The sequence below is a fragment of the Arachis hypogaea genome, chromosome 11, assembly GCF_003086295.3.
Source record: "Arachis hypogaea cultivar Tifrunner chromosome 11, arahy.Tifrunner.gnm2.J5K5, whole genome shotgun sequence".
Lineage (NCBI taxonomy): Eukaryota > Viridiplantae > Streptophyta > Magnoliopsida > Fabales > Fabaceae > Arachis > Arachis hypogaea.
Window position 1 is genome coordinate 42,986,586 of NC_092046.1, and position 10,065 is coordinate 42,996,650.

Genomic DNA, 10,065 nt, shown 5'->3' on the forward strand with positions numbered 1-10,065 from the left:
GGCCCAAACCGGCGTTCCAAATCAGCATAGAAATTCTGGTGTCAAAATGCCAGAACTGGCATAAAAGCTGGAGTTAAACGCCCAAATTGGCACAAAAGTTGGCGTTTAACTCCAAGAAAAGCCTCTACACGTGAAAGCTTCAACGCTCAGCCCAAGCACATACCAAGTGGGCCTGGAAGTGGATTCTGCATCATTTACTCATTTCTGTAAACCCTAGGTTACTAGTCTTCTACAAATAGGACCTTTTGCTATTGTATTAGGGGGACTTTTACACACTTTTCATCTTTGAACTTATATGTTCACGCTTTGGGAGGCTGGCCATTCGGCCATGCCTAGACTTTTTGTTCTTATGTATTTTCAACGGTAGAGTTTCTACACACCATAGATTAAGGTGTGGAACTCTACTGTTCTTCATGAATTAATACAAAGTACTACTATTTTTCTATTCAATTCATGCCTACTTCTTCTCTAAGATATACACTCGTTCTTCAAATTGATGAATGTGATGATCCGTGACACTCATCACCATTCTCACCTATGAACGCGTGCCTGACAACCACTGTCGTTCTACATGCAATCAAGCTTGAATGTGTATCTCTTGGGTTTCTAATCTAAGATTAAAACCTTCGTGGTATAGGCTAGAATTATTGGTGGCCATTTTTGAGATCCGAAAAGTCTAAACCTTGTCTGTGGTATTCCGAGTAGGATCTGGGAAGGGATGACTGTGACGAGCTTCAAACTCGCGAGTGTTGGGCGTGTGACGGACGCAAAAGGATCAATGGATCCTATTCCAACATGATCAAGAACCGACAGATGATTAGCCGTGTGGTGACAGCGCATTTGGACCATTTTCACTGAGAGGACGGGAAGTAGCCATTGACAACGATGATGCCCAACATAAAGCTTGCCATGGAAAGGAGTATGAATGATTGGAAGAAGGCAATAGGAAAGCAGAGGTTCAGGAGGAACAAAGCATCTTCATACGTTTATCTGAAATTCTCACCAATGAATTACATAAGTATCTCTATCCTATTTTATATTTTATTCATCTTTTAATTATCAATCCTCCATAACCATTTGAATCCGCCTGACTAAGATTTACAAGATGACCATAGCTTGCTTGAAGCCGACAGTCTCCGTGGGATCGACCCTTACTCACGTAAGGTTTATTACTTGGACGACCCAGTGCATTTGCTAGTTAGTTGTGCGGAGTTGTGACAAAGAGTTGAGATTACAATTGTGCGTACCAAGTTGTTGGCGCCATTGATGATCACAATTTCGTGCACCAAGTTTTTAGCGCCGTTGCCGGGGATTGTTCGAGTTTGGACAACTGATGGTTCATCTTGTTGCTTAGATTAGGTAATTTTGTTGTATGTTTATGCTTTTTTTCGAAAAAAATTTTTTTTCAAAAATACAAAAAAAAAAATTTCTATTTTGTTCTTCGGAGTTTTTAAGAATGAATTCTAGAGTTTCATGGTGATCTGTTGAAGTCTGGCTGGCTGTGAAGCCATGTCTAATCTTTTGGACTGAGGTTTCAACTTATCATCACAAGAGCTTGTTGATTTCTATCAATTTTGCTGTTGAGAGTAATGATCTGCTAAAGCTTGGCTGGCCATTGGCCATGTCTAGTGATTTGGACCGAAGCTTTCATTGAAGGCTTGGCTGGCTAGTAAGCCATGTCTAATTCCTGGACCGGAGTTTTAGACTAACATTGCAATAATTCCTAGAATTCTCATTAAAAATTTTGAATCTCTTTATTTTCTTTTCCAAATAATTTTTGAAAAATCACAAAAAAATTTATAAAATCTTAAAATCACAAATATTTTATGTTTCTTGTTTGAGTCTAGGGTCTAATTTTAAGTTTGGTGTCAATTGCATGTCTTTATTCTTCTTGCATTTTTCGAATATATGTAATATGTTCTTCATTGATCTTCAAGTTGTTCTTGATGATTTCCTTGCTCTGATCTTTAAATTCTCTTATTTTGTGTCTTTTGTTGTTTCTCATATGATTCTCACTTTGTTAGTGTTTCTAATATGAAAATTTCTAAGTTTGGTGTCTTGCATGCATTGTTTATTTGATCTTAGTTCTTCATGATTTAGTTTCATTTTGTTATTATTCTCTAAAAATTCGAAAAATTTTCAAAACTATGTCTTTTCAAGTCAATAATACAGAGAATTGAAGATTCAGAACATTCAGCAGAGGAATTACATAGAAAAAGCTGGGCCTTCAAAACGCCCAATGAAGAAGGAAAACTGGCGTTTAAACGCCAGCCAGGGTACCTGGCTGGGCGTTAAACGCCCAAAAAGGTAGTATTTTGGGCGTTAAATGCTAGAATGGATGCCATTCTGGGCGTTTAACGCCAAGAGGACACTAGAGGGAAGATTTTGTTTTTAATTCAAATCTTTTGCAAATTTTCATAAGTTTTCAAAATCAAATCTTTTTCAAATCATATCTTTTCAATCATATCCTTTCAAAATCAATTTCTTTTCAATTTTTTTTATTTATTACTATTTTCGAAAATCCTTGCTACAATTAGTGATTCAAAATTTTCAAGTTGTTACTTGCCTATTAAGAAAGGATCAAAAGTTTTAATTCTAGAATCATATCTTTTAATTTCTTGTTGGTCAAGTAATCAACTTTAATTTTAAAAACTTTCTCTTTTTAATTTGATTCTCAATCATATCTTCTCAATCATGTCTTTTCAATCACATATTTTTCAAAATTAATTTTCAATCATATCTTTTTTATTTCTAATTCCAAAATCTTTTTCAAAAATCACTTAATTTCTTTTCCAATCTTAGTTTTCAAAAATCATTTACCAAATTTTCAAAATTTCTTTTAATTTTTTTAAAATCTTTTTACTTTAATTTCGAATATTCTTCTCCTCTTCTCACATCCTTCTATTTATGGACTAACACTCCTCCTCAATGTACAATTCGAACTCTATCCCTCTTGATAAGTTCGAATTCTCTCTTCTCTACCTTCTCCTTCTATTCTTCTTTACCTCTGACACCTCAAGGAATCTCTATACTGTGACATAGAGGATTCCATATTTTCTTCTCCTCTCTTTTCATATGAGCAAGAGTAAGGACAAAGACATTCTTGTTAAGGCTGATCCTGAACCTGAAAGGACCTTGAAGAGAAAGCTAAGAGAAGCTAAAGTACAACTCTCTGTAGAGGACCTAACAAAGCTTTTCAAACAAGAAGAAGCTATGGCAGCCGAAAACAACAACAATGCCAACAATGCAAGGAAGGTGCTTGGTGACATTACTGCACCTACTCCTGACTTTTATGGGAGGAGCATCTCACTCCCTGCCATTGGAGCAAACAACTTTGAGCTTAAGCCTCAATTAGTTTCTCTAATGCAACAGAATTGCAAGTTTCATGGACTTCCATTGGAAGATCCTCATCAGTTCTTAGCTGAATTCTTGTAAATCTGTGACACTGTTAAGACCAATGGGGTTGATCCCGAGGTCTATAAGCTTATGCTCTTTCCCTTTTCTGTAAGAGACAGAGCTAAAACATGGTTGGATTCACAACCTAAAGAAAGCCTGAACTCTTGGGAAAAGCTAGTCAATGCCTTCTTGGCAAAGTTCTTTCCACCTCAAAAATTGAGCAAGCTTAAAGTAGAAGTCTAAACCTTCAGACAGAAGGAAGGTGAATCCCTCTATGAAGCTTGGGAAAGATACAAGCAATTGATCAAAAGGTGTCTTTCTGACATGCTTTTAGAATGGAGCATCATAGGTATCTTCTATGATGGTCTGTCTGAACTGTCCAAGATGTCATTGGACAGCTCTACTGGAGGATCTCTTCATTTGAAGAAGACGCCTGCAGAAGCTCAGGAACTCATTGAAATTGTTGCAAATAACCAATTCATGTACACTTCTGAAAGGAATCCTGTGAATAATGGGATAAATCAGAAGAAAGGAGTTCTTGAGATTGATACTCTAAATGCCATATTGGCTCAGAACAAAATATTAACTCAGCAAGTCAATATGATTTCTCAGAGTCTGTCTGGAATGCAAGCAGCAACAGGCAGTACCAAAGAAGCTTCATCTGAAGAAGAAGCTTATGATCCTGAGAACCCGGCAATGGAAGAGGTGAATTACATGGGAGAACCCTATGGAAACACCTATAATCCTTCATGGAGAAATCATCCAAACCTATCATGGAAGGATCAACAGAGGCCTCAACAAGGCTTCAACAACAGTAATGGTGGAAGAAATAGGTTTAGCAACGGCAAACCTTTTCCATCATCTTCTCAGCAACAGACAGAGAATTCTAAGCAGAGCCACTCTGACTTAGCAACCATAGTCTCTGATCTAATCAAAACCACTCAAAGTTTCATGACTGAAACAAGGTCCTCCATTAGAAATTTGGAGGCACAAGTGGGTCAGCTGAGCAAGAAAGTTACTGAACTCCCTCCTAGTACTCTTCCAAGCAATACAGAAGAAAATCCAAAAGGAGAGTGCAAGGCCATCAACATGACCCACATGGCCGAACTTGGAGAGAAGGAAGAGGCAGTGATCTCCACTGAGGAAGACCTCAATGGACGTCCACTAGTCTCCAAGGAGTTCCCTAATGAGGAACCATGGGAATCTGAGGCTCACACTGAGACCATAGAGATTCTATTGAATTTACTTTTGTAATTCATGAGCTCTGATGAGTATTCTTCCTCTGAAGAGGATGAAGATGTTACTGAAGAATAAGTTGCTAAGTACCTTGGAGCAATCATGAAGCTAAATGCCAAGATATTTGGTAATGAGACTTGGGAGGATGAACCCCCTTGCTAACCAACGAACTGGATGACTTGACTAGGCAGAAATTACCTCTGAAGAGACAAGATCCTGGAAAGTTCTCAATACCTTGTACCATAGGCACCATGACCTTTGAAAAGGCTCTGTGTGACCTAGGGTCAAGCATAAACCTCGTGCCTCTCTCTGTAATGGAGAAGCTAGGAATCCTTGAGGTACAAGCTGTAAGAATCTCACTACAAATGGCAGGCAATTCAAGAAAACAGGCTTATAGACTTGTAGAGGATGTCTTGGTAAAGGTTGAAAGCCATTATATCCCTGCTGATTTCATAATCCTAGACACTGGGAAGTGTATGGATGAATCCATCATCCTTGGCAGACCCTTCCTAGCCATAGCAAGAGCTGTGATTGATGTTGACAGAGGAGAATTGGTCCTTCAAGTGAATGAGGACTCCCTTGTGTTTAAAGCTCAAGGATCTCCCTCTGTAACCATGGAGAAGAAGCATGAAAAGCTTCTCTCAATGCAGAGTCAAACAAAACCCCCACATTCAAACTCTAAGTTTGGTGTTGGGAGGCCACAACCAAACTCTAAGTTTGGTGTTGAGAGGCCATCATCATGCTCTGAGTATCTGTGAGGCTCCATGAGAGCCCACTGTCAAGCTACTGACATTAAAGAAGCGCTTGTTGGGAGGCAACCCAATTTTACTTATCTATGTTAAATTTTTATTTTCCATTGTTATTTTATATTTTTTGTAGGTTGATGATCATGTGAAGTCACGAAAACAATTGAAAAAGCAAAAACAAACTGAAAAACAGAATGAAAAACAGCACACCCTGGAGGAGAAGCCTACTGGCGTTTAAACGCCAGTAAGGGCAGCAGAATGGGCGTTAAACGCCCAGTCTGGCACCATTCTGGGCGTTTAACGCCAGAAATGGGCACCAGACTGGCGTTTAACGCCAGAAAAGGGCAAGAAGCTAGCGTTAAACGCCAGAAATGGGCAGCAACCTAGCGTTTAACGCCAGGATTGGCAGCAAAGGGCGTTTTGCAAGCCTAATTGGTGCAGGGATGAGAAATCCTTGACACCTTAGGATCTGTGGACTCCACAGGATCCCCACCAACCTCAACTCGCTCTCTCTCTTCTTCACACCTTTTCATAATACTCTTCCCCAAATACCCTTCACCAATCACCTCAATACCTCTTCCCCAAAAACCCCTCACCTATCAAATCCTACCCTCTTCTCCATAAACCCTTCACCAATCCACATCCATCCATCATAAATCCTACCTACCTCACCATTCAAATTCAAATCACTTTCCCTCCCAATCCCACTCATACATGGCCGAACCTTACCCTCTCCCCACTCCTATATAAACCACTTTTCACCCCTTCATTTTCACACATCTTAAACACTACTTCTCCCCCTTGGCCGAAGCACTAACTCCCCTCCATCTCCTCTATTTCTTCTTCCTCTACTCTCTTCTTTCTTCTTTTGCTCGAGGACGAGCAAACATTTTAAGTTTGGTGTGGTAAAAACGTTGCTTTTTGTTTTTCCATAACCATTTATGGCACCTAAGGCCGGAAAAACCTCTAGAAAGAGGAAAGGGAAGGCAAAAGCTTCCACCTCCGAGTCATGGGAGATGGAGAGATTCATCTCAAAGGTGCATCAAGACCACTTCTATGAAGTTGTGGCCAAGAAGAAAGTGATCCCCGAGGTCCCTTTCAAGCTCAAAAAGGGTGAATATCCGGAGATCCGACATGAGATTCGAAGAAGAGGTTGGGAAATTCTCACCAACCCCATTCAACAAGTCGCGATCTTAATGGTTCAAGAGTTCTATGCCAATGTATGGATCACCAAGAACCATGATCAAAGTGTAAACCCAGACCCTAAGAATTGGCTTACAATGGTTTAGGGGAAATGCTTAGATTTCAGTCCGGAAAATGTAAGGTTGGCATTCAACTTGCCAATGATGCAAGGAGATGCACACCCCTACATTAGAAGGGTCAACTTTGATCAAAGATTGGACCAAGTCCTCATAGACATTTGTGAAGAGGGTGCTCAATGGAAGAAAGATTCAAGAGGGAAGTCGGTTCAACTAAGAAGGCATGACCTCAAGCCTGTGGCTAGGGGATGGTTAGAGTTCATCCAACGCTCAATCATTCCCACTAGCAACCGGTCTGAAGTTACTATAGACCGGACTATCATAATCCATAACATCATGATTGGAGAGGAAGTGGAAGTTCATGAGATTATACCTCAAGAACTCTACAAGGTGGCTGACAAGTCCTCTATTTTGGAAGGTTAGCCTTTCCTCACCTCATTTGCCACCTCTACAATTCGGCTGGGATTGACATAGAGGGAGACATCCTCATTGATGAGGACAAGCCCATTACTAAGAATAGGATGGAGCAAACAAGAGATCCCACTCATGTACAAAAGCATGAGGAAATTCCTCATCATGAAATCCCTGAGATGCCTCAAGGGATGCATTTTTCTCCATAAAATTATTGGGAGCAAATTAACACCTCCCTAGGAGAATTAAGTTCCAATATGGGACAACTAAGGGTGGAACACCAAGAGCATTCTATCCTCCTTCATAAAATTAGAGAAGATCAAAGAATCATGAGAGAGGAGCAACAAAGGCAAGGAAGAGACATTGAGGAGCTCAAGCACTCCATAAGATCTTCAAGAGGAAGAACTAGCCGCCATCACTAAGGTGGACCCGTTCTTTAATCTCCTTGTTCTTTATTTTCTGTTTTTTGAATTTGTATGCTTTATATTTATCTATGTTTGTGTCTTTATTACATGATCACTAGTGTCTAAGTGTCTATGCCTTAAAGCCATGAATATGAATCCATCACCTTTATTAAATGAAAAATATTTTTAATTGAAAAAGAAAAAGAAGTACATGAATTTCAAATTTTAAAACAGATTAATTATCTTGATGTGGTGGCAATACTTTATGTTTTTCTGAATGAATGCTTGAACAGTGCATATTTTTGAATTTGTTATTCATGAATGTTAAAATTGTTGGCTCTTGAAATAATAATGGAAAAGGAGAAATGTTATTGATAATCTGAAAAATCATAAAAAATAATTCTTGAAGCAAGAAAAAGCAGCGGAAAGCTTGCAAAAAAAATATATGCGAAAAAAAAGAGAAGAAAAAGAAAAAGCAAGCAGAAAAAGCCAATAGCCCTTTAAACCAAAAGGCAAGGGTGAAATAAAAAGGATCCAAGACTTTGAGCATCAGTGGATAGGAGGGCCCACAGGAATAAAATCCTGGCCTAAGTGGTTAAACCAAGCTGTCCCTAACCATGTGCTTGTGGCGTGAAGGTGTCAAGTAAAAACTTGAGACTGAGCGGTTAAAGTCGTGGTCCAAAGCAAAAAGAGTGTGCTTAAGAGCTCTGGACACCTCTAATTGGGGACTCTAGCAAAAATGAGTCACAATCTGAAAAGGTTCACCCAGTTATGTGTCTGTAGCATTTATGTATCCGGTGGTAATATTGGAAAACAAAGTGCTTAGGGCCACAGCCAAGACTCATAAAGTAGCTGTGTTCAAGAGTCAACATACTAAACTAGGAGAATCAATAACACTATCTAAATTATGAGTTCCTATAGATGCCAATCATTCTGAACTTCAAAGGATAAAGTGAGATGCCAAAACTGTTCAGAACCAAAAAGCTAATAGCCCCGCTCATCTAATTAAGACTGATCTTCATAGATATTTTTGGAATTCATTGTATATTCTCTTCTTTTTATCCTATTTGATTTTCAGTTGCTTGGGAAAAAGCAACAATCTAAGTTTGGTGTTGTGATGAGCAGATAATTTATACGCTTTTTGGCATTGTTTTTAGTATGTTTGAGTTAGTTTTTATTATATTTTTATAAGTTTTTAAATAAAAATCATATTTCTGGACTTTACTATGAGTTTATGTGTTTTTCTATGATTTCAGGTATTTTCTGGCTGAAATTGAGGGACCTGAGCAAAAATCTGATTCAGAGGCTGAAAAAGGACTGCAGATGCTATTGGATTCTGACCTCCCTGCACTCGAAGTAGATTTTCTGGAGCTACAGAAGCCCAATTGGCGTACTCTCAATTGCGTTGAAAATTAGACATCCTAGGCTTTCTAGCAATATATAATAGTCTATACTTTGCCCGAGATTTAATGGCCCAAACTGGCGTTCCAAGTCAGCATAGAAATTCTGGCGTCAAAACGTCAGAACTGGCATAAAAGCTGGAGTTAAACGCCCAAACTGGCACAAAAGCTGGCGTTTAACTCCAAGAAAAGCCTCTACATGTGAAATCTTCAACGCTCAGCCCAAGCACACACCAAGTGGGCCCGAAAGTGGATTCTACATCATTTACTCATTTCTATAAACCCTAGGTTACTAGTCTTCTACAAATAGGACCTTTTGCTATTGTATTAGGGGGACTTTTACACACTTTTCATCTTTGAACTTATATGTTCACGCTTTGGGAGACTGGCCATTCGGCCATGCCTAGACCTTTTGTTCTTATGTATTTTCAATGGTAGAGTTTCTACACACCATAGATTAAGGTGTGGAGCTCTGCTGTTCTTCATGAATTAATACAAAGTACTATTGTTTTTCTATTCAATTCACGCCTACTTCTTCTCTAAGATATACACTCGTTCTTCAACTTGATGAATGTGATGATCCGTGACACTCATCACCATTCTCACCTATGAACGCGTGCCTGACAACCACTGTCGTTCTACATGCAATCAAGCTTGAATGTGTATCTCTTAGGTTTCTAATCTAAGATTAAAACCTTCGTGGTATAGGCTAGAATTATTGGCAGCCATTCTTGAGATCCGAAAAATCTAAACCTTGTCTGTGGTATTCCGAGTAGGATTTGGGAAGGGATGACTGTGACGAGCTTCAAACTCGCGAGTGTTGGGCGTGTGATAGACGCAAAAGGATCAATGGATCCTATTCCAACATGATCGAGAACTGACAGATGATTAGCCGTGCGGTGACAGCGCATTTGGACCATTTTCACTGAGAGGACGGGAAGTAGCCATTGACAACGGTGATGCCCAACATAAAGCTTGCCATGGAAAGGAGTATGAATGATTGGAAGAAGGCAATAGGAAAGCAGAGGTTCAGGAGGAACAAAGCATCTTCATATGCTTATCTGAAATTCTCACCAATGAATTACATAAGTATCTCTATCCTATTTTATATTTTATTCATCTTTTAATTATCAATCCTCCATAACTATTTGAATCCGCCAGACTGAGATTTACAAGATGACCATAGCTTGCTTCAAGCCGACAGTCTCCGTGG

At 39.2% G+C, this 10,065-nt stretch overlaps 1 non-coding gene across 1 annotated transcript; it reads right to left on the reverse strand.

Annotated features, from left to right (window-relative positions):
* Window positions 1–3,618: 3,618 nt before the first annotated feature.
* On the reverse strand, window positions 3,619–3,726 carry LOC112724980 (small nucleolar RNA R71). The gene has a single exon (XR_003164115.1). It is a non-coding gene; the product is annotated as a small nucleolar RNA R71 (small nucleolar RNA).
* Between the last annotated feature and the right edge of the window lie 6,339 nt (window positions 3,727–10,065).